Here is a 23,158-nt window from a genome sequence, read left to right as displayed (position 1 = left end):
CCAGGGCCGTGGGGCACTCGGCAGCCGGGCCTCTGGTTGCCGGGGGATATCACGGTGGCTGGCCCAGTCCGTGGCCCAGGGCGGTCACTCAAAGGGGGGGGAATGCTTATAGGGGAAGTTGTCGTGACGCCACCTGTGGATTCTGGTAAGAGGTTACCAGCGCTGCGACAGTCCACTGAGGCTGATGTTAGGGGCAGCTATGATGGGACGGCTCCCCACAGGTAGAGCAGGCCTCAGGGCAGTGTAGAGGTGTAGAAAGATGGTGGAAGCAGGAGGGAGACGGCAGGACGGTCCCAGAGGAAGTACAGGCACACACACAAGGGTAAACTTCAATACCTTTACTGGCGGTGATGCAGGTACGGTCCAGGGCTTGTGGGGGCCCCGGGGGGATGCTGCGGGCTTGTGGGGGCCCTAGGGGGATGCTGCGGGCTTGTGGGGCCCTGGGGGGGATTCTGCGGGCTTGTGGGGCCCTGGAGGGGATGCTGTGGGCTTGTGGGTGCTCTGGGGGGGATGCTGCAGGCTTGTGGGGTCTATGAGGGGGATGCTGCAGGCATGTGGGGGCTCTGGGGGGGGTGATGCAGGCTTGAGGGGGGCCCTGGGGGGATGCAGCCGGCTTGTGGGGGCCCCGGGGAGGATGCAGCGGGCTTGTGGGGCCTCTGTATGGCGTCCAGCCTGCATATGGCATTACATGGGGACCAGGCAGTATTCTCTATGGTGAATTATATGGGATCCAGTATTTTGTATGGAGCATTATATAGGGCTCATAATACTGTATGGAGGACTATGTGGTGCCATAACACTGTATGGAGGACTATACTGTCCGGTCTGCACTGTGCGCTGTGAGGATTCACCGGTTTCTGAGCTATTGTAGAATTTACAAAAGATATCACTCATGAAATGTAAGAAGTCAGTGAAATTTTTGGCATTGTACTATATCTATATCTATAATTTCTCTGCTGTATCTGTGTATCATGAATGGTGTGTTAAAGGGGCCACTGAGACTCTTTCGCCCGGGGCCCACGAAAACCTGGAGGAGGGAGCATCATGTGACACTCCCTCTCCCATCATTCCTCCTCTGCGTCTGAAGCAGCGGCATGATGACGCGCCACGCTGTGCCAGACAGTGGAGCTGGCAGCTGCTGAGGTGATCAGCTGCAGAGACTGAAGCAGCGGGGAACGAGGAGCGGTAAGTATGTATTTATTTTTAAATCAGTGTGTACTGATAATACTGGAGAACTGGGGCTGCATTTTACCCTATGGGTGGGGGGGGCTGCATTTTACCCTATGGGGGGCTGCATTATACAGCGTACAGGACCATGGGGGAATGCATTATACTGAGTGGAGAACCATGGCGAGTGTCTTAAGGCCCCGTCACACTAAGCGATGCAGCAGCGATCCCGACAACGATACGACCTGTCAGGGATCGTTGCAGCATCGCTAATACATCGCTGGGGAGCTGTCAAACAGGCAGGCTCACCAGCGATCAGGGGAGCAGCGATATCGTGGAAAGAATCGTTCCACGATGTGCTGCTCCTGTTACCAGCCTGCTGCTTAAGCAGGAGCAGGCTGGTAGCTATGGTAAACATCGGGTTACTAAGTGCGCGTGTGCCCCTAGTAACCCGCTGTTTATCATGGATACGACTCTGCTAAGGTGAACGGTAGCCTCCGCGCACCGTAGCAGAGTGGTATCCATGGTAAACAGCGGGTTACTAAGTGCGCGCGTGCCCCTAGTAACCCGATGTTTACCATGGTTACCAGCCAGATCGTTGGTCCCGCTGGTCACACACAGCGATGTGTGCTGGCCAGCGGGAGGCCAACGACCAAAAAATGGTCCAGGACACTTTGCAGCGATCAGCGACCTCACAGCAGGGGCCTGATCGCTGCAAAGTGTCACACATAGCAACATCGCTGGTGAGGTCGCTGGTGAGTCACCAAAACCGTGACACAGCAGCGATCTCGCTAGCGATATCGCTATGTGAGACGGGGGCTTTATACTGTGTGGAGGACCATGGGGGAGTGCATGGTACTGTGTGGAGGACCATGGGCGAGTGCATTATACTGTGTGGAGGACCATGGGGGAGTGCATTGTACTGTGTGGAGGACCATGGGGGAGTGCATGGTACTGTGTGGAGGACCATGGGGGAGTGCATTATACTGTGTGGAGGACCACGGGGAGTGCATTGTACTGTGTGGAGGACCACGTGGGAGTGCATTATACTGCATGGAGGACCACGAGGGAGTGCATTATACTGCGTGGAGGACCACGAGGGAGTGCATTATACTGCGTGGAGGACCATGGCGAGTGCCTTATACTGTGTGGAGAACCATGGCGAGAGTCTTATACTGAGTGCATTATACTCTATGGAGTGTGGAGAGGTGTGGGGCAGTTGGGGGATCATACTTTACCCTGGGAGTTGAGGTCGGGTACAGTAGGGTCATTATACTGCGCATGTGGAGGAATTCACCATGGGGGTATCATACCGTGTTTGGGGGGGCACTTTTGTTGGCACCACACTTTATGGGCAATGAAAAAGGGATCTAGGACTTCAGCAGGAGGAAAATTACTATGAAAAGGCTGGAAGGTTGTGAGATCTGATCTTCTGCGACCCCGACAATTATTTACATTTTTGTTGCTGGGGGGGGGCCCAATTAGAACTTCTGCGTCCTATATACGCCCCTGATTATACCAAATCCTCAGCTGTGCTGGTACTAAGGATATGGACACTCAGACATTTTGGGCTAAATATATACATACAAATATTTTTTCAATAACGTTTCATAAACAATTTGGCTTTTTTATTTCCTTTGCATTGCTAGTTGGAGAATGAGCTCACTGAGAATTTATCAGTGAGCTCATTCTGACCTTCTCTGTGCTGATTATGTTCACAGACCAGCATGAAAGTTGGGCTGATCTCTGATGCAGTCATAAATCATCGCAGAAATAAAAGAGCTGGAAACTCCACATCATAAGGAGCTCACTGACTGAATCTCAAGTTAACTCATTCTGCAGCCATCAATGTGCTGCTGGGAAACAAAAAGCTGGTAAAGGCCGAACAGAGCAAATGTTACATGAAGCAAAATAGTAAAAAGTATTTTTAGACCAATATACATGTATTTAAAGGGATTGTCCGGTGTGAATCTGAAGGCCTGCAGTCATCTGTGTGACTCTCTGTGACTGCAGACTTGTAATCCTCACATCATGTAGACTGCGCGCTGCCAGCATTATTCTCAGCCCAGAGATGGCAGAAGCCCCTGTATCATGTGTACAGGAATTGTGCCCCCTCTCCCCGAGGAGCAGCAGTGCCTCGTCCTCCAGATACATGAGGGTCCCATCGGGGAGATCCGCATGTGCCGGCCATGATGTCATCTCCATGGATACGGCATCAATGTGCAGAGCAGAAGACCCCTGTAAGGGAGAGCTCAGACGTGGGGGGATTGATGTGGATGTGAGGAGCAGATCCCCCCCATATTCACAGATTATCGCACAATACATGTGGCCTTGCACAGGAAAAACTGTGAGGAAAGAAGAAATCAGATTTCTTACAATATAGAATAATGTCCTCCTGCCCTCGCTCATGTCCAGTATTATTTATCCCCTGACCTTTTGGGTGGGGAACCCCTCCTGAGCCCCCTCCATTATATAGGAGCCATATATCTGCTCCATTACTGGCAGAAGGTAAGGAGCCAATCACACTGCACGGCTTCTACTTCCTGCTCTAAGCCCCGCCCACCTGCCTTCCCTTGAGATCTCCATGACAACCTTTGTGTGACTACAGTGACAGGCCACGCCCCCGAGGATTCTGATCAGTGCGGATGTCTCCATATTGCTGAGGACTGTGAGCGGCTGATGGGCGGAGCCAGCAGCGATGTGAGGGGCGGAGCCAGCAGCGATATGAGGGGCGGAGCCAGCAGCGATATGAGGGGCGGAGCCAGCAGCGATATGAGGGGCGGAGCCAGCAGCGATATGAGGGGCGGAGCCAGCAGCGATATGAGGAGCGCTCACAGCACTGACAGGAGCAGGTGTGTGTGCAGCCAGTTCCTCTGCTGTGGGTGTTGTGGTGTGTGAGCTTCGCCGTGTATATATTATACACATATATATATATATATATATATATATATATACATACACAGTTGAAATCAGAAGTTTCCATACACTGTATAAATAGACACATCTGCATGTTTTTCTCAATATCTGAAATGAAATCAGAATAAACCTTTCCCATTTTAGGTCAATTAGGATTACCATCATTTTTAATATTTGCCAAATGCCAGAATAATGAGCGTCTCTTGTAAGGGGCATTAAAAGAGTCTTGTTATACCACTCTGACCTCCACGTGTCTTGTAAGGGGCATTAAAACCGTCTTGTTATACCACTCTGACCTCCACGTGTCTTGTAAGGGGCATTAAAACCGTCTTGTTATACCACTCTGACCTCCACGTCTCTTCAGAGGGGCATTAAAACCGTCTTGCTATACCACTCTGACCTCCACGTCTCTTCTGAGGGGCATTAAAACCATCTTGTTATACCACTCTGACCTCCACGTCTCTTGTAAGGGGCATTAAAACCGTCTTGTTATACCACTCTGACCTCCACGTCTCTTCTGAGGGGCATTAAAAGCGTCTTGTTATACCACTCTGACCTCCACGTGTCTTGTAAGGGGCATTAAAACCGTCTTGTTATGCCACTCTGACCTCCACGTCTCTTCTGAGGGGCATTAAAAGCGTCTTGTTAAGCTACTGGGACCTCCACGACTCTTCGAACGGGCATTGCATTTCCTCATAATTTTTGGAAGCTTTTGCTTGGAAGACATAAGAAAATACTATGGGAGACCCACTCCCCAATAATGGGAATAATGTTTTTAAGATGCTGTACTGTATGGCTCTTGTAAGGGGCATTAAAACCGTCTTGTTAAGCTACTGTGACCTCCACGTCTCTTCAAAGGGGCATTAAAAGCGTCTTCTTAAGCCACTCTGAACTCCACAGCTCTTCCAAGGGGCATTGAAATGTTGTTTTTAATTACCTTACCTCTAATCTCCACGACTCTTCCAACGGGCATTGCATTTCCTCCTAATTTTAGTCAGCTTTTGCTTTTCAATGCAAAGGTGAAAACTAAGGGAGACACACTCCCCAATAATGGGTAGAAGGTTTTTAGTACGCTGTAATCCACGTCTGTTTCCAGGGGCATTGCAGTTCCTTATAATTTTTGGAAAGCCTTCCATTCACTGCTTAGGCCAACAGTGCACAGGAGACCCAGTTGCCATAAATGGAAAAAAAGGTTTAGTTAAGGCCCTCTGACCTCCATGTCATTTCCAAGGGGCATTGGAGTGCCTCAAAAGTTTTGGTAGGCATTGCACTCACTGTATGCCCTATAACTGTGTAGCCAAACCGCTCCTTTTGTTACAGAAACATATCCTACAAGACATATGTGGTTGACTGGCCTGATATTGATGTGAATGGTCCCTGTTCCTCCTGCTCTTTCTCCTTTGCCACTACCTCATCCATCATTTATCACTTGAAGCTTTGTTTTAACGAGAGTCATAGAACTTGGATAGTAGCAGGAAAACATCCAGCAATCCTCGGAGGAGGTAGGATATGCGCCAAAACGCTGACCACCTCAGGCCTAGCCGCTGCTACATACATGCGCTTGCATTCCTTGAAAACAAAGCAGATGCTAACTTCTATCATCCTCATCATGCTCCTCACCTTGGCACTCTCAACTCCCCTGATAGAGAAGCCAGGGCCCACCGGAGAAGTCGGGTTCTTTGGTGGGCTCGTCCAATGCTGCCCTAAAGCAGGCCAGTCTAAGAAAAGTGTGTGGGGATGTTCCGCGGAGAAATCGGGGCGGCTTGGAACCGTTTATGGACACCTGGCCGCGGGGCGGCTGGGGACCGAGTGTGGACACCCGGCCGCCCCCTGGCGGCTGGGGACCGAGCATGGACACCCGGCCGCCGGGCGGCTGGGGACTGAGTATCGATACCTCGCTGCCGAAGCAGCCATGAGGTAGTGGCCAGCTCTGGCCTCCACATGCCTAAAAGGCCCAATTTCAAGTGCACGCATGCTAGCAGTATGGTATTGCAGCCTCGGGGTGGGTTGGTGGCAGGTTGCACACTTATGCTTGCATTCCAACAAAACAAAGCAGATGCTAACTTCTATCATCATCATGCTCCTCACCTTGGCATTCTCACCTCCCCTGATGGAGTCGGGTTCTCTAGTGCAGGGTTCCCCAACTCCAGTCCTCAAGGCCCACCAACAGGTCATGTTTTCAGGATTTCCTTAGTATTGCACAGGTGATGTAACTATTGCCTGTGCTGATGATGGAATTATCACCTGTGCAATACTAAGGAAATCCTGAAAACATGACCTGTTGGTGGGCCTTGAGGACTGGAGTTGGGGAACCCTGCTCTAATGGGCTCGTCCAATGCTGCCCTAAAACAGGCCAGTCTAAGAAAAGTGTGTGGGGATGTTCCGCGGAGAAATCGGGGTGGCTGGGGACCGTCTATGGACACCCCGCCGCCCCCAGGCGGCTGGGGACCAGGTGTGGACACCCGGCCGCCGGGCGGCTGGGGACTGAGTATGGATACCTCGCTGCCGAAGCAGCCATGAGGTAGTGGCCAGCTTCGGCCTCCTCAAAACTAAAAGGCCCAATTTCAAGTGCAAGCTAGCAGTATGGTATTGCAGCCTGGGGGTGGGTGGGTGGTTGGCTGCATATTTGCGCTTGCATTGCAAGGAATGGGGGAGGTACAATTGAACACTGCCCTGGGACAAGGACTTGCACGGGGATAGTTGCAAGTCTGCATCTTCTGATGCGGCAAGGATCACTTCTGATGGGCACACTTTTAGGCAGTGACCTGGGAGTCAGAGATCCTTCCAGGGGTCTTCCCCATGCTGTTCCCATGTCTTTTCAGCACTATATGCATGTGTCACACAGCACATGGCCAGATAAGGTTGTAAAATGTTAAAATTACATTTCCCGGTGAATGCATTTGTCACAGTTGAAAGCAATACAAAAGTGCAAAAACGCATAAAAAATGCTACTTGTGAACATAGCCCAAGGTGTGGAGGAGTATTTTTGTTTTTGGTTATTTATTTTACCTTATACACAAGTCTTTACCCTGGAAAAGAAATTCCTTAACATATTTCACAGGAAAAAAGTTTCACTTTCGTTTTTGAACATTTTCTTATGAGCCTGTAAAAGTGGCTTAATACCTCTGACCACGTTGTTGACAACAGTGACCTGAGGGTCAGAAATGCTTCCTGGGGCGATCCCCATGCTGTCCCCATGTCATCTGAGCACTGTCACTATCATTTTGGGCACTTTTTAGGCTTTCTACAGACTGCCGGGGGTGCCTCCGCAAAAATGCTCGGGTCTCCCATAGACTAACATGGGCTTGTTGCTCGGGTCGAGCACCCGAGTATCACGGCGAGCTCGGGCCGAGCTTCTAGCACCCGAGCATTTTAGTGCTCGCTCAACACTATTTATAACGGGGGCACAAGCTAGTGACTGATTTATATTCTCAGTGGAGCAGACTTCATTGCGGTGAATGATATACTCATGGGCACAGTGTGGCACATATTTGCATTTGGTGGCACAGTGGGCGGCATTATTTATTTAAGTCGCTTATATTTGTAACATTTTTGTTTTTCAGGAGTGCGGTGATCTGCTGAAAAGTGCGGAGCAGCCGAAACCTGGACAGCAAACTGCAAAGACGAATCATGGCGGGAAGTCGTCACGAAAGACTGGACTAGGTAAAGAAGAGAAGAAAGAGAGCGACTGCAGTGTATAAACTGGAGGGTTAGGTGGGGCCCATTATATTATAATAAATCTATGTGGTGCCCATTATATTATAATAAATCTATGTGGGGTCCATAATATTTTAATAAATCTATGTGGGGTCCATAATATTAAAGGGACGGATATGTGGGGCCCATTATATTATAATAAATCTATGTGGCGCCCATTATATTAAAGGGAAAGCTATGTGGGGCCAATTATATTAAAGGGAAAGCTATGTGGGGCCAATTATATTAAGGGGAAAGCTATGTGGGGCCCGTTATATTAAAGGGAAAGCTATGTGGGGCCCATTATATTAAAGAGAAAGCTATGTGGGGCCCATTATATTAAAGAGAAAGCTATGTGGGGCCCATTATATTAAAGGGAAAGCTATGTGGGGCCCATTATATTAAAGGGAAAGCTATGTGGGGCCAATTATATTAAAGGGAAAGCTATGTGGGGCCAATTATATTAAAGAGAAAGCTATGTGGGGCCCATTATATTAAAGAGAAAGCTATGTGGGGCCCATTATATTAAAGAGAAAGCTATGTGGGGCCCATTATATTAAAGGGAAAGCTATGTGGGGCCAATTATATTAAAGGGAAAGCTATGTGGGGCCAATTATATTAAGGGGAAAGCTATGTGGGGCCCGTTATATTAAAGGGAAAGCTATGTGGGGCCCATTATATTAAAGAGAAAGCTATGTGGGGCCCATTATATTAAAGGGAAAGCTATGTGGGGCCCATTATATTAAAGAGAAAGCTATGTGGGGCCCATTATATTAAAGAGAAAGCTATGTGGGGCCCATTATATTAAAGGGAAAGCTATGTGGGGCCCATTATATTAAAGAAAAAGCTATGTGGGGCCCATTATATTAAAGAAAAAGCTATGTGAGGCCCATTATATTAAAGAAAAAGCTATGTGGGGCCCATTATATTAAAGGGAAAGCTATGTGGGGCCCATTATATTAAAGGGAAAGCTATGTGGGGCCCATTATATTAAAGAAAAAGCTATGTGGGGCCCATTATATTAAAGAAAAAGCTATGTGAGGCCCATTATATTAAAGAAAAAGCTATGTGGGGCCCATTATATTAAAGGGAAAGCTATGTGGGGCCCATTATATTAAAGGGAAAGCTATGTGGGGCCCATTATATTAAAGGGAAAGCTATGTGCGGCCCATTATATTAAAGAGAAAGCTATGTGGGGCCCATTTTATTAAAGAGAAAGCTATGTGGGGCCCATTATATTAAAGAGAAAGCTATGTGGGGCCCATTATATTAAAGGGAAAGCTATGTGGGGCCCATTATATAATAATAAAATCTATGTGGTGCCCATTATATTAAAGGGAAAGCTATGTGGGGCCCATTATATTAAAGGGAAAGCTATGTGGGGCCCATTATATTAAAGGGAAAGCTATGTGGGGCCCGTTATCTTAAAGGGACATCTACGTAGGGCCCATTATATTAAATGGATGGCTATGTGGGGCCCATTATATTAAAGAGAGAGCTATGTGAGGCCCATTATATTAAAGAGAAAGCTATGTGGGGCCCATTATATTAAAGAGAAAGCTATGTGGGGCCCATTATATTAAAGGGAAAGCTATGTGGGGCCCATTATATTAAAGAGAAAGCTATGTGGGGCCCATTATATTAAAGGGAAAGCTATGTGGGGCCCATTATATAATAATAAAATCTATGTGGGGCCCATTATATTAAAGGGAAAGCTATGTGGGGCCCGTTATCTTAAAGGGACATCTACGTATATGATAAATTCTATATGGGGCCCATGATATTTAATGGAAGGCTATGTGAGGCCCATTATATTAAATAGAGGGCTATGTGGGGACCAATACATTAAAAAGAAAGCTATATTGGGGCCCACTATGTTATCTGGAAGGTTTTGTGGGGCCCTCTGTATTAAATTGAGGGCTATGTGAGGCCTATTAAATTAAATGGAAAGCGTTGCGGGGCCCATAATATTATATGGAGGGCTATGTGAGGCGCATTTATCAAATAAAGGGCTATGTAGCGCCAATTATATTAAATGGAAGCCTGTGTTTTGTCCATTATATTAAATAGAGATGTATCTTGGCTCCATTATAATAAATGGAAGGCAATGTGGGGACCATTATATTAAATGGAGGGTTATGTGGGGCCCATTATATTAAATGGAAGCCTATATGGAGCCCAGTAAATTAAATGTAAAGCTATGTGGGGCCCAATATTTTAAATGGAAGGTTAAGTGGGGCCAATTGTATTAAATAGAGGGCTATGTGGTGCCCAATATAAAACATGGAAGGCTTTTTGGTGCCCATTATATTAAATAGAGGGATATTTTGGCCCCATTTTATTAAATGGAAGGCTATGTCAGGTCCAATATATTAAATGGAGTCCAGTGCGGCCTATTATATTAAATTGACGGTTATGTGGGGTTCAATAAATTAAATGAAAAGCTATGTGGAGCCCAATAAATTAAATTATAGTACATGGAAGGCAATGTGCGGCTCATTATACTATATAGAGGGCTATGTGGGGGCCATTATACTTTATAGAATTCTATGTGGGGGTCCATTATACTTTTGCCAATGGCAAATTGTGTGTTCCGGTGGCACTCCAAAGGTAAAGGGTGTGCTCCGGGGGCACTCCAACGTCATAGGGTGTGCTCTGGTGGCACACCAATGGCAAAAAGGCCAAAGAGTAGACTCTGGTGGCAGACAGAGCAGCCCTAGAGTGCGCCCCAGTGATAAGCAATAAGGCCAAAGAATGTACCCTGGTGGTAGGCTAAAAAGCCCTAGAGTGCGCCCCAGTGGTAAGCAATAAGGCCAAAAAGTGCACCCCGGTGGCAGGCTAAAAAAGCCTAAAATGAGTGCCCCGGTGGTAAGCAAAATGGTCAGAGTGTACCCGGGTCGCAGTTAAAAAGCCCAAGTTGGGTGCCCCGGTGGTAAGCTAAAAGGCCAAAGAGTGCACCCCGGTGGAAGCTAAAAAGCCCAAGATGGGTGCCCCGGTGGTAAGCAAAAAAGGTCACATATTGGGCCCCTCTGGTAGGCCTACGGGAAATAGAGTTCTCCGATGGCACACCAACGGTAAAGGGTGTGCCCGATGGTACTCCAATGGTAAAGGGTGTGCTTCAGTGGCATGCCAGTGGCAAAAAGTGTACTCCGGTGGCATGCTAATGGTGAAAGGTGTGCTCTGTTGGCACCCCAACTGTAAAGAGTGTGTTCCAGTGGCACCCCAGCAGCCAATGGTATACTTCGGTGGCAGACCATCGGGAAATGGTGTGATATGTAAGGCTCATCATAACAAAAGGGAGGGCTATGTGGGACCCATTATTTTATATGGAAAGCAAGGTGGGGCCCATTATATTAATTAGGGGCTTATGTGGGGCTCTTTATATTAAATAAAAACATATGTGGGCCCCATTAAATAAAATGGAAGGCTATGTGGACCCCATTAAATTAAATGGAAGGCTATGTGGACCCCATTAAATTAAATGGAAGGCTATGTGGGGCCCATTATATTAAATGGAAGCCTATATGGGGCCCAATAAATTAAATGAAAAGCTACAGTATGTACAGCAATAATAAAAATGGTAATAATACAGGGTGGGCTATTTATATGGATACACCTAAATTAAATGGGAATGGTTGGTGATGTCAACTTCCTGTTTATGGCACATTAGTATATGGGAGGGGGAAACTTTTCCAGATGGGTGGTGACTATGGCGGCCATTTTGAAGTCGGCCATTTTGGATCTAACTTTATTTTTTTCAATGGGAAGAGGGTGATGTGACACATCAAACTCATTGAGAATTTCATAAGAAAATACAATGGTGTGCTTGGTTTTAACATAACTTTATTCTTTCATGAATTTTTTACAAGTTTATGACCACTTATAAAATGTGTTTAAAGTGCTGCCCATTGTGTTGGATTGTCAATGCAACCCTCTTCTCCCACTCTTGACACACTGATAGCAACACCGCAGAAGAAATGCTAGCACAGGCTTTCAGTATCCATTGTTTCAGATGCTGAAAGGTTATATGGGGCCTAATAAAATAAATGGAAGACTATGCAGGACCTCTTGTAATAACTAGAAGGCAATTTGTGGCCCATTATATTAAACTAGATGGTGGCCCGATTCTAACTCATCGGGTATTCTAGAATATGTATGCGGCCGGCCGCGACCAATCAGCGAACCGTGTTAGTGAGGACCGGAGAGCATGTTTAAATTTGGCGCCAAAACCGGTGATTGGTCACGGCTGGCGGCCGCGACCAATCAGCGAATCGTATTAGTGAGAACCGGGGAGCGGGTACTTCCACTGTGAGCAGCCGGGAGATGACCGGCTGCTCGCAGCAGAAGTATCCCAACCGGCGGCGCCGCTCCCCGGTCCTCCCTTCACACTTGCCGTCGGGAGATCAGCGGCCCCAGCCGCTGATCTAGCGACGGTAGCCGCATGGAGGTCAGCGGCGCCGCAGGTCGGGGTACTTCTGCAGAGCGGTGTTTAAATTTGGAGCCAATATCGCTGATTGGTCGTGGCCGCCGAATCGTATTAGTGAGGACAGGGGAGCGGCGCTGCCTGTGCGGGTACTTCCACTGCGAGCAGCCGGGAAATGACCGGCTGCTCGTAGCAGAAGTATCCGGACCGGTGGCGCCGCTCCCCGGTCCTCCCTTCACACTTTCCGTCGGAAGATCAGCGGCCCTAACCGCTGATCTCCCGACGGTAGCCGCATGGAGGTCAGCGGCGCCGCTGGTCGGGGTACTTCTGCTGCGAGCAACCGGGAGTTGACCGGCTAGCGCCGGTCATCTCCCGGCTGCATCGCCGCTGACCTCCGTGCGGCAGATGAGCTGCTAATGGCCGCCATCTTTTTCTGAAATCCCACGTCGCTGATTGACCACGGTCGGACCAATCAGCGACGCAGGACTTCCTGGACAGAAGGACAGACAGACAGACATGATAAGACGATTATATATATTAAATGTAAGGTTATGTAGGGCCCAATATATTCAATGAAAAACTATATGGGCCCATTATATAAAAGAAAAAGCTAAGTGTGGCCCATTTTATTAAATGGATGATGGCGTGCTCCCTTGGCAAGCCAGCGGGAAAGTGGCGTGCTTCCGGTGGCAAGCCAGCGGGACAGTGGCGTGCTCCGGTGGCAAGCCAGCGGGAAAGTGGCGTGCTCCGGTGGCAAGCCAGCGGGAAAGTGGCGTGCTCCGGTGGTAAGCCAGCGGGAAAGTGGCGTGCTCCGGTGGCAAGCCAGCGGAAAAGTGGCGTGCTCCGGTGGCAAGCCAGCGGGAAAGTGGCGTGCTCCGGTGACAAGCCAGCGGGAAAGTGGCGTGCTCCGGTGGCAAGCCAGCGGGACAGTGGCGTGCTCCGGTGGCAAGCCAGCGGGAAAGTGGCGTGCTCCGGTGGCAAGCCAACGGGAAAGTGGCGTGCTCCGGTGGTAAGCCAGCGGGAAAGTGGCGTGCTCCGGTGGCAAGCCAGCGGAAAAGTGGCGTGCTCCGGTGGCAAGCCAGCGGGAAAGTGGCGTGCTCCGGTGGCAAGCCAGCGGGAAAGTGGCGTGCTCCGGTGGCAAGCCAGCGGGACAGTGGCGTGCTCCGGTGGCAAGCCAGCGGGAAAGTGGCGTGCTCCGGTGGCAAGCCAGCGGGAAAGTGGCGTGCTCTGGTGGCAAGCCAGCGGGAAAGTGGCGTGCTCCGGTGGCAAGCCAACGGGAAAGTGGCGTGCTCCGGTGGCAAGCCAACGGGAAAGTGGCGTGCTCCGGTGGCAAGCCAACGGGAAAGTGGCGTGCTCCGGTGGCAAGCCAACGGGAAAGTGGCGTGCTCCGGTGGCAAGCCAACGGGAAAGTGGCGTGCTCCGGTGGCAAGCCAACGGGAAAGTGGCGTGCTCCGGTGGCAAGCCAACGGGAAAGTGGCGTGCTCCGGTGGCAAGCCAACGGGAAAGTGGCGTGCTCCGGTGGCAAGCCAACGGGACTGTGGCGTGCTCCGGTGGCAAGCCAACGGGACTGTGGCGTGCTCCGGTGGCAAGCCAACGGGACTGTGGCGTGCTCCGGTGGCAAGCCAACGGGACTGTGGCGTGCTCCGGTGGCAAGCCAACGGGACTGTGGCGTGCTCCGGTGGCAAGCCAACGGGACTGTGGCGTGCTCCGGTGGCAAGCCAACTGGACAGTGGCGTGCTCCGGTGGCAAGCCAACGGGACAGTGGCGTGCTCCGGTGGCAAGCCAACGGGACAGTGGCGTGCTCCGGTGGCAAGCCAACGGGACAGTGGCGTGCTCCGGTGGAAAGCCAACGGGAAAGTGGCGTGCTCCGGTGGCAAGCCAACGGGAAAGTGGCGTGCTCCAGTGGCAAGCCAACGGGAAAGTGGCGTGCACCGGTGGCAAGCCAACGGGAAAGTGGCGTGCTCCGGTGGCAAGAGAAAGGGAAAGTGGCGTGCTCCGGTGGCAAGCCAACGGGAAAGTGGCGTGCTCCGGTGGCAAGCCAACGGGAAAGTGGCGTGCTCCGGTGGCAAGCCAACGGGAAAGTGGCGTGCTCCGGTGGCAAGCCAACGGGAAAGTGGCGTGCTCCGGTGGCAAGCCAACGGGAAAGTGGCGTGCTCCGGTGGCAAGCCAACGGGAAAGTGGCGTGCTCCGGTGGCAAGCCAACGGGAAAGTGGCGTGCTCCGGTGGCAAGCCAACGGGACTGTGGCGTGCTCCGGTGGCAAGCCAACGGGACTGTGGCGTGCTCCGGTGGCAAGCCAACGGGACTGTGGCGTGCTCCGGTGGCAAGCCAACGGGACTGTGGCGTGCTCCGGTGGCAAGCCAACGGGACTGTGGCTTGCTCCGGTGGCAAGCCAACGGGAAAGTGGCGTGCTCCGGTGGCAAGCCAACGGGAAAGTGGCGTGCTCCGGTGGCAAGCCAACGGGAAAGTGGCGTGCTCCGGTGGCAAGCCAACGGGAAAGTGGCGTGCTCCGGTGGCAAGCCAACGGGAAAGTGGCGTGCTCCGGCGGCAAGCCAACGGGAAAGTGGCGTGCTCCGGCGGCAAGCCAACGGGAAAGTGGCGTGCTCCGGCGGCAAGCCAACGGGAAAGTGGCGTGCTCCGGCGGCAAGCCAACGGGACAGTGGCGTGCTCCGGTGGCAAGCCAACGGGAAAGTGGCGTGCTCCGGTGGCAAGCCAACGGGAAAGTGGCGTGCTCCGGCGGCAAGCCAACGGGAAAGTGGCGTGCTCCGGCGGCAAGCCAACGGGACTGTAGCGTGCTTCGGTGGCAAGCCAACGGGACTGTGGCGTGCTCCGGTGGCAAGCCAGCGGGAAAGTGGCGTGCTCCGGTGGCAAGCCAACGGGACTGTGGCGTGCTCCGGTGGCAAGCCAACGGGAAAGTGGCGTGCTCCGGTGGCAAGCCAGCGGGAAAGTGGCGTGCTCCAGTGGCAAGCCAACGGGAAAGTGGCGTGCTCCGTGGCAAGCCAACGGGAAAGTGGTTTGCTCCGGTGGCAAGCCAACGAGAAAGTGGCGTGCTCCGGTGGCAAGCCAACGGGAAGGTGGCGTGCTCCGGTGGCAAGCCAACGGGAAAGTGGCGTGCTCCGGTGGCAAGCCAACGGGAAAGTGGCGTGCTCCGGTGGCAAGCCAACGGGAAAAGGTGTGCTCCGGTGGCATGCTAATGGTAAAGGTTTGCTCCAGTGGCATTCTAACGGTAAAGGTGTGCTGCGGTCACATGCTAATGGTAAAGGTGTGCTCCGGTGGCATGCTAACGGGAATAGGTGTCCTCCGATGGCATGCTAACGGGAATATGTGTGCCCGGTGGCATACTAACGGGAAAAGGTGTGCTACGGTGGCATGCTAGCGGGAAATGGTGTGCTTCGGTGGCATGATAACGAGAAAAGGGGTACTCCATTGGCACCACAATGGTCAAGGGACTTGGAAATGTCTCATGTGAAGTCATACTCGCATAGTGTCTGTTGTTGCAGGGATCAAAAGAGCGACCCGGTGGAACAAGATGTGGACACTGTGCGGCAGATGGTGGTTTAAGGACAGCAAACAGCAAAATAAGACCAAGCAACAGCAAGAAAACAATCCAAGAATTACCGCAGCAGACAAGTAAGTGATTGTGATTCTTTTAAACGGTGATGTATGATCAGATGAAGTGGAATGCAGTAAGTTTGGAAATATGATCAACATGTTAATAAAGTGTCTGAAATGTATGAGCGAGAAAGAGAAAAAGGTGGATTGTTACAGGGGGACAGCTGAGAGTAGGGAGTTGCAGAGAAAGTCCTTGTGACAGGTTTAGGATGTATACGGCTGTTTATTGCCTCCTCCACATACAAAGGCAGGAGATGAGACTATCAAACTATTGAACTTGGAGTTGTCAGTAATGTTGGAGGTGAAATTAATAAAGCAAGTAAAATGGGAAAGAAAAAAAGGGGTTGTATGTTTGCCTGGTCAGAGGGATGTTGCCTGGTCATGGGGATGTTTGTCTGGTCAGGGGGATGTTTGCTTGGTCAGGGGGATGTTTGCCTGGTCAGGGGGATGTTTGTCTGGTCAGGGGGATGTTTGGTCAGAGGGATGTTTGTCTGGTCAGGGGGATGTTTGTCTGGTCAGAGGGATGTTTGGGGAAGAGGGAAAGGACTGAATGATCCGGCACCTGTCCTATCCACAGGATGGTCAGCTAGTGCCGCCATTGGGAAAGAGCTGACCTAGTGTCACTATCAATCATCTGAGTCTGCAGTACAACTGATTAGGGGTCCAGCAGGGGGGCGCTGATGACACAGGTGGACCTTGGGGCTGTTTTCCGGATGCGGACTCTGTACCTAGAGGGTTTTCTTCATGTAATTATCCTCCTCACATTGCAGACTTGTGAACTTTATAAATATTCTTCATTTGCTTATTTTCTTCCTTCTCTCCCAAACACGTTGCTGAAGTGCTGTCTCACCCCCACTGCCCCCATCCAGAAGCTTCTTGTGGCTGCTGTTCAGTGAGATTTGTCCTCTATATACCAGCAGTCTGTGTATGGGCCTGTCCCTGTCTCATCCTCTCTGCTCTCCACCCCTGCACTCAGACATGGGAAACCCTGTACTCAGATTACTTCACATCTTGGTGAACAACAGCTGAAAGGACCCTATAAAGGAGCCTGTACCAGGCAGGTGACAGCGGTGCAGCATTGTGCTTGTGGGGGCAATCGGGCGGTGGAGTCAGAAATTGGGGAATACTTGGGTGCTCTCTGGACGGACAATATTAGTGCTGCAGTAATTTCCCACAAGTTTTTGCACAGAGCGGCCACTAATATAGAATAAAGTAAAACAATTGTGCTCTGTAAATAATGGCTGTGCTTTGCTACAAATGCTTCATGTTTGCAGGAGGTTTTTTTTTCTTTAATAAATTTTATTTAGTTTATAATTGATTTTTTCTCTTTCTGCTAGATATCAGGACATGATAGAGGCCGTACGGGACTGATATAAGAAGTTCTTAGCTGAGAAGGAAAGAAGCTTCATTCCTCCATGAGCTGCAGTTCTTTGTGTCCAGTCGGGAGCTCTATTAGTAAGTAGATTTTATCACCGGCGCAGACATTTCCGGGAAGGTTCCAATTGGCCAAATACAAGACGTTCATTAAACTCTTCATTTGAAATAAACGTCTGGTTATCATCCACAATACTTAATACCGGTCACTTGTCACAAATTTGTATATTTTTTACCTGTTATAAAATGCTGCTGATCCCTTGAATCTTTTCTTTTTTTTTGTCATTTTAGACAAAACATTACATATTCCTGACAAGTCCCAGGTCTTTTCACACCACTCGTTTTGCAGGTTCTTTAATACTACAGCACTTATGTTATTGGGGTCATCTTTGTGCAGTTTGCAGTTACATGATTTTTTATTCATGTTTTTTTTTAGCTTTGTCTTGTTATTACATCACATTCATCTTTTTCCTCTCTTGCTTTCCTGGACTGAAGGAAACATATCTCCAAGTCACTCTGAGCTGCCGGCAGGAGAGATGGACCCTCAGGAGCCTCCTAGTCTTCAGAATCCATATGAAGGAGAAGTCCAAGAACAAGAAAGGCCTCCGACAGCAGAGCAACCTGTCCGCCAAAAAGTCCCAGAAGAAGAAGCGATGGTCCCGCAGCTCATCTGTGTTTTTCCTAAATGTGGTTTATACTTTTACTGATTGTAATTTTCTTGGTCGATACCAGATAAAGTTTTGGATGACAACTGTCTTGACTTGTGTCTTATTTTACATTTCTCCTTTTTTCTTCTTGCTTCCCCTCCAGTGAGATCTGGCTTAGGTGATAAAAGCCTTTCTCTATCCGGCATTTTTGCAGCAGGCTGGAGAATGACTTTCTGGATGATAACTTGCCTTAGTCTCAGATGCCCATACACTAGTTTGCTTTAGACCGGACGCTTGTCCACACAACACATCCTGACTCCCCCATATACATGAATGTGGTTATATGTGTGGGGGAGATGGCCCCATACACAGCACATGGTCGGCTGCTCCAGCAAAAATCCTTGGGTTTGACCTACCTTCCTGTAATATATATGGGGGGCCATTAGTTGGATGTTTGCAGGACCCCTCTTTGTCCGACAGCTTCCCTCCCCCACACATAGCAAGCAGTGTACAGACAAGCTCCCTTCCCGCACATACAGCATATATAGCATATAAAGAAAAAACCTAGAAGTCTGAACTGAAACATAAATTGATGTGCATGCAAAATGTAAATGCATGTTCACACACGGCCACTAGACAAAGAAAAACAAAAGACAAGCAAAATACCCAAGTAACCGGAAGTGAATGGGTAAATCGCAAAGTGCAAAAATAATAAATAATGAAGGGTATTTAGTTAACATAATTTTGATCAAAATAATGTAAAAGCTATCCCGCCACGTCATAGCAACCCTTATGGGACAGTCCTAACTCTAATATTAAAACCTTACCATTTGTCAAGTGACGTACATATGGATAAGGGCAGAGAGACTGACCCCCTAGTAGAAGCATAGACCTGAGGCAGAATAAACATTTCAGCTCAGACAAAGGGCGGCCACACCCTAATATGTACTAAAGCACACTACAAAGAAAAAACCTAGAAGTCTGAACTGAAACATAAATTGCATGCAAAATGTAAATGCATGTTCACACAAGGCCACTAGACAAAGACAAACCAAAGGCAAGCAAAATACCCAAGTAACTAGAAGTAAATGGGTAAATCGCAAAGTGCAAAAATAATAAATAATGAAGGGTATTTAGTAGTGAAGAGCGAGCACTAAAATGCTCGGGTGCTCAAAGCTCGGGCCGAGCTCGCCATGATACTCGGTTGCTCGACCTGAGCCACGAGCCCAATGTTAGTCTATGGGAGACCCGAGCATTTTCGCGGCGGCATCCCCGGCTGTCTTTTAAAAGCCTAACAAGTGCCCAAAACGATAGTGACAGTGCTCAAATGACATGGGGACAGCATGGGGATCGCCCCAGGAAGCATTTCTGACCCCCAGGTCACTTCTGTCAACAACGTGGTCAGAGGTATTAAGCGACTTTTAAGGGCTCACAATAAAACGTTCAAAAACTAAACTGAAACTGCTTTCCTGTGAAATATGTTAAGGAAGTTCCTTTCCAGGGTAAACACTTGTGTATAAGGTAAAATAAATAACAAAAAAAAAAATAAATACTCCTCCACACCTTGGGCTATGTTCACAAGTAGCATTTTTAATGCGTTTTTGCACTTTAGTATTGCTTCAACCGTGACAAATGCATTCACCGGGAAATGTCATTTTAACATTTTACAACGTTATCTGGCCATGTGCTGTGTGACACATGCATACAGTGCTGAAAAGACATGGGGACAGCATGGGGAAGACCCCTGGAAGCATCTCTGACTCCCTGGTCACTGCCTAAAAGTGTGCCCATCAGAAGTCATCCTTGCCGCATCAGAAGATGCAGACTTGCAACTATCCCCGTGCAAGTTCTTGTCCCAGGGCAAGGTTCAATTGTACCTCCCCCATTCCTTGCAATGCAAGCGCAAATATGCAGCCAACCACCCACCCACCCCCAGGCTGCAATACCATACTGCTTGCTTGCACTTGAAATTGGGCCTTTTAGGCATGTGGAGGTGGAATCTGGCCACCATGTCATGGCAGCGTTGGCGGCCTGATATCCATACTCAGTCCCCAGCCGCCCGGCGGCGGGGTGTCCACACTCGGTCCCCAACCGCCAGGGGGCGGCCGGGTGTCCATACTCGGTCGCCAGCCGCCTGGGGGCAGCCAGGTGTCCATGAACGGTCCCCAGCCGCCCCTATTTCTCCTTGGAACATCCCCCCACACACTTTTCTTAGCCTGGCCTGCTTTAGGGCAGCATTGGATGAGCCCACCAGAGAACCAGACTCCTCCGGTGGGCCCTGGCTTCTCCATCAGGGGAGTTGAGAGTGCCAAGGTGAGGACCATGATGATGATACAAGTTAGCATCTGCTTTGTTTTGTTGGAATGCAAGCGCATGTATGTAGTAGCGGCAAGGCCTGAGGTGGTCAGCGTTTTGGCGCATATCCTACCTCCTCCGAGGATTGCTGGATGTTTTCCTGCTACTATCCCAGTTCTATGACTCCCGTTAAAACAAAGCTTCAGGTGATGAATGATGGATGAGGTGGAGGCAAAGGAGAGCAGGAGGAACAGGGACCATTCACATCAATATCAGGCCAGTCAACCACATATGTCTTGTAGGATATGTTTCTGTAACAAAAGGAGCGGTTTGGCTACACAGTTATAGGGCATACAGTGAGTGCAATGCCTACCAAAAATTTCGAGGCACTCCAATGTACCTTGGAAATGACATGGAGGTCAGAGGGCCTTAACTAAACAGTTTTTTCCATTTATAGCAACTGGGTCTCCTGTACACTGTTGGCCTAAACAGTGAATGGAAGGCTTTCCAAAAATTATGAGGAACTGCAATGCCCCTTGAAACAGACGTGGATTACAGCGTACTAAAAACCTTCTACCCACTATTGGGGAGTGGGTCTCCCTTAGTATTCGCCTTTGCATTGAAAAGCAAAAGCTGACTAAAATTAGGAGGAAATGCAATGTCCGTTGGAAGAGTTGTGGAGGTTAGAGGTAATTAAAAACAACATTTCAATGCCCCTAGGAAGAGCTGTGGAGTTCAGAGTGGCTTAAGAAGACTGTTTTAATGTCCCTTTGAAGAGACATGGAGGTCACAGTAGCTTAACAAGATGGTTTTAATGCCCCTCGGAAAAGACGTGGAGGTCCCAGTAGCTTAACCAGACGGTTTGAATGCCCCTCGGAAGAGGGGCTTTTAATGCCCCTTCCAAGAGCCATACAGTACAGCATAGTACAAACATTATTCCCATTATTGGGGAGTGTGTATCCCATAGTCATTGCTTATGCCTTCCAAGCAAAAGCTGCCAAAAATTGGGATGGAGGAACTTGCAATGCCCCTTACAAGAGCCATGCAGTACAGCATATTCCAAACATTATTCCCATTATTGGGGAGTGGGTCTCCCATAGTCTTTGCTTATGCCTTCCAAGCAAAAGCTGCCAAAAAATTAGGACGAAGGAGCTTGCAATGCCCCTTACAAGAGCCATGCAGTACAGCATATTACAAACATTATTCCCATTATTGGGGAGTGGGTCTCCCATAGTATTTGCTTATGCCTTCCAAGAAAAAGCTGCCAAAAATTAAGAGGAACTGCAATGCCCGTTCGAAGAGTCGTGGAGGTTAGAGTTAATTAAAAACAACATATCAATGCCCCTTGGAAGAGCTGTGGAGTTCAGAGTGGTTTAACAAGACGCTATTAATGCCCCTCAAAAGAGATGTGGAGGTCCCAGTAGCTTAACAAGACGTTTTTAATACCCCTTGGAAAAGTGGTGGAGGTCACAGTAGCTTAAGAAGACGCTTTTAATGCCCCACAGAAGAAACGTGGAGATCCCAGTAGCTTAACAAGACGGTTTTAATGCCCCTTGGAAAAGTGGTGGAGGTTGCAGTAGCTTAACAAGACGCTATTAATGCCCCTCAGAAGAGACGTGGAGGTCCCAGCAGCTTAACAAGACGGTTTGAATGCCCCTTGGAAGAGACGTGGAGCTCACAGTAGCTTAACAAGACGCTATTAATGCCCCTCAGAAGAGACGTGGAGGTTCCAGCAGCTTAACATGACGGTTTTAATGCTCCTCAGAAAAGTGGTGGAGGTCCCAGTAGCTTAACAAGATGGTTTTAATGCCCCTCAGAAACGTAGTGGAGGTCCCAGTAGCTTAACAAGACTGTTTGAATGCCCCTTGGAAGAGACGTGGAGGTCCCAGTAGCTTAACTGGCCGGTTTAAATGCCCCTTGGAAAAGTGGTGGAGGTCACAGTAGCTTAACAAAATGCTATTAATGCCCCTCAGAAGAGACGTGGAGGTCTCAGTAGCTTAACAAGACGGTTTTAATGCTCCTCAGAAAAGTGGTGGAGGTCCCAGTAGCTTAACAAGATGATTTTAATGCCCCTTGGAAAAGTGGTGGAGGTCGCAGTAGCTTAACAAGACGGTTTGAATGCCCCTTGGAAGAGACGTGGAGGTCCCAGTAGCTTAACAAGACGGTTTTAATGCTCCTCAGAAAAGTGGTGGAGGTCCCAGTAGCTTAACAAGACGTTTTTAATGCCCCTTGGAAAAGTGGTGGAGGTCGCAGTAGCTTAACAAGACGGTTTGAATGCCCCTTGGAAGAGACGTGGAGGTCCCAGTAGCTTAACAAGACGGTTTGAATGCCCCTTGGAAGAGACGTGGAGGTCCCAGTAGCTTAACAAGACGGTTTGAATGCCCCTTGGAAGAGACGTGGAGGTCCCAGTAGCTTAACAAGACAGTTTTAATGCCCCTCGGAAAAGTTGTGGAGGTCACAGTAGCTTAACAAAATGCTTTTAATGCCTCTCAGAAGAGACGTGGAGGTCCCAGTAGCTTAACAAGATGGTTTGAATGCCCCTTGGAAGAGAAGTGGAGGTCCCAGTAGCTTAACAAGACGGTTTTAATGCTTCTCGGAAAAGTGGTGGAGGTCCCAGTAGCTTAAAAAGACGCTTTTACTGCCCCTCGAAAAAGTGGTGGAGGTCGCAGTAGCTTAACAAGACGGTTTGAATGCCCATTGGTAGAGACGTGGAGGTCCCAGTAGCTTAACAAGACAGTTTGAATGCCCCTTGGAAGAGACGTGGAGGTCCCAGTAGCTTAACAAGACGGTTTTAATGCCCCTCGGAAAAGTGGTGGAGGTCACAGTAGCTTAACAAGTCGCTTTTAATGCCCCTCAGAAGAGAAGTGGAGATCCCAGTAGCTTAACAAGACGGTTTGAATGCCCCTTGGAAGAGACGTGGAGGTCACAGTAGCTTAACAAGATGGTTAGAATGCCCCTTGGAAGAGACGTGGAGGTCACAGTAGCTTAACAAGATGGTTTTAATGCTCCTCGGAAAAGTGGTGGAGGTCC

This window comes from Phyllobates terribilis, unplaced genomic scaffold (assembly GCF_046119375.1).
Source record: "Phyllobates terribilis strain yellow unplaced genomic scaffold, ASM4611937v1 Scaffold_12__6_contigs__length_324123572, whole genome shotgun sequence".
In the NCBI taxonomy this organism is placed as follows: Eukaryota; Metazoa; Chordata; class Amphibia; order Anura; family Dendrobatidae; genus Phyllobates; species Phyllobates terribilis.
The sequence above is the reverse complement of the archived record's forward strand: the minus strand, read 5'-3'. Positions refer to the sequence as shown.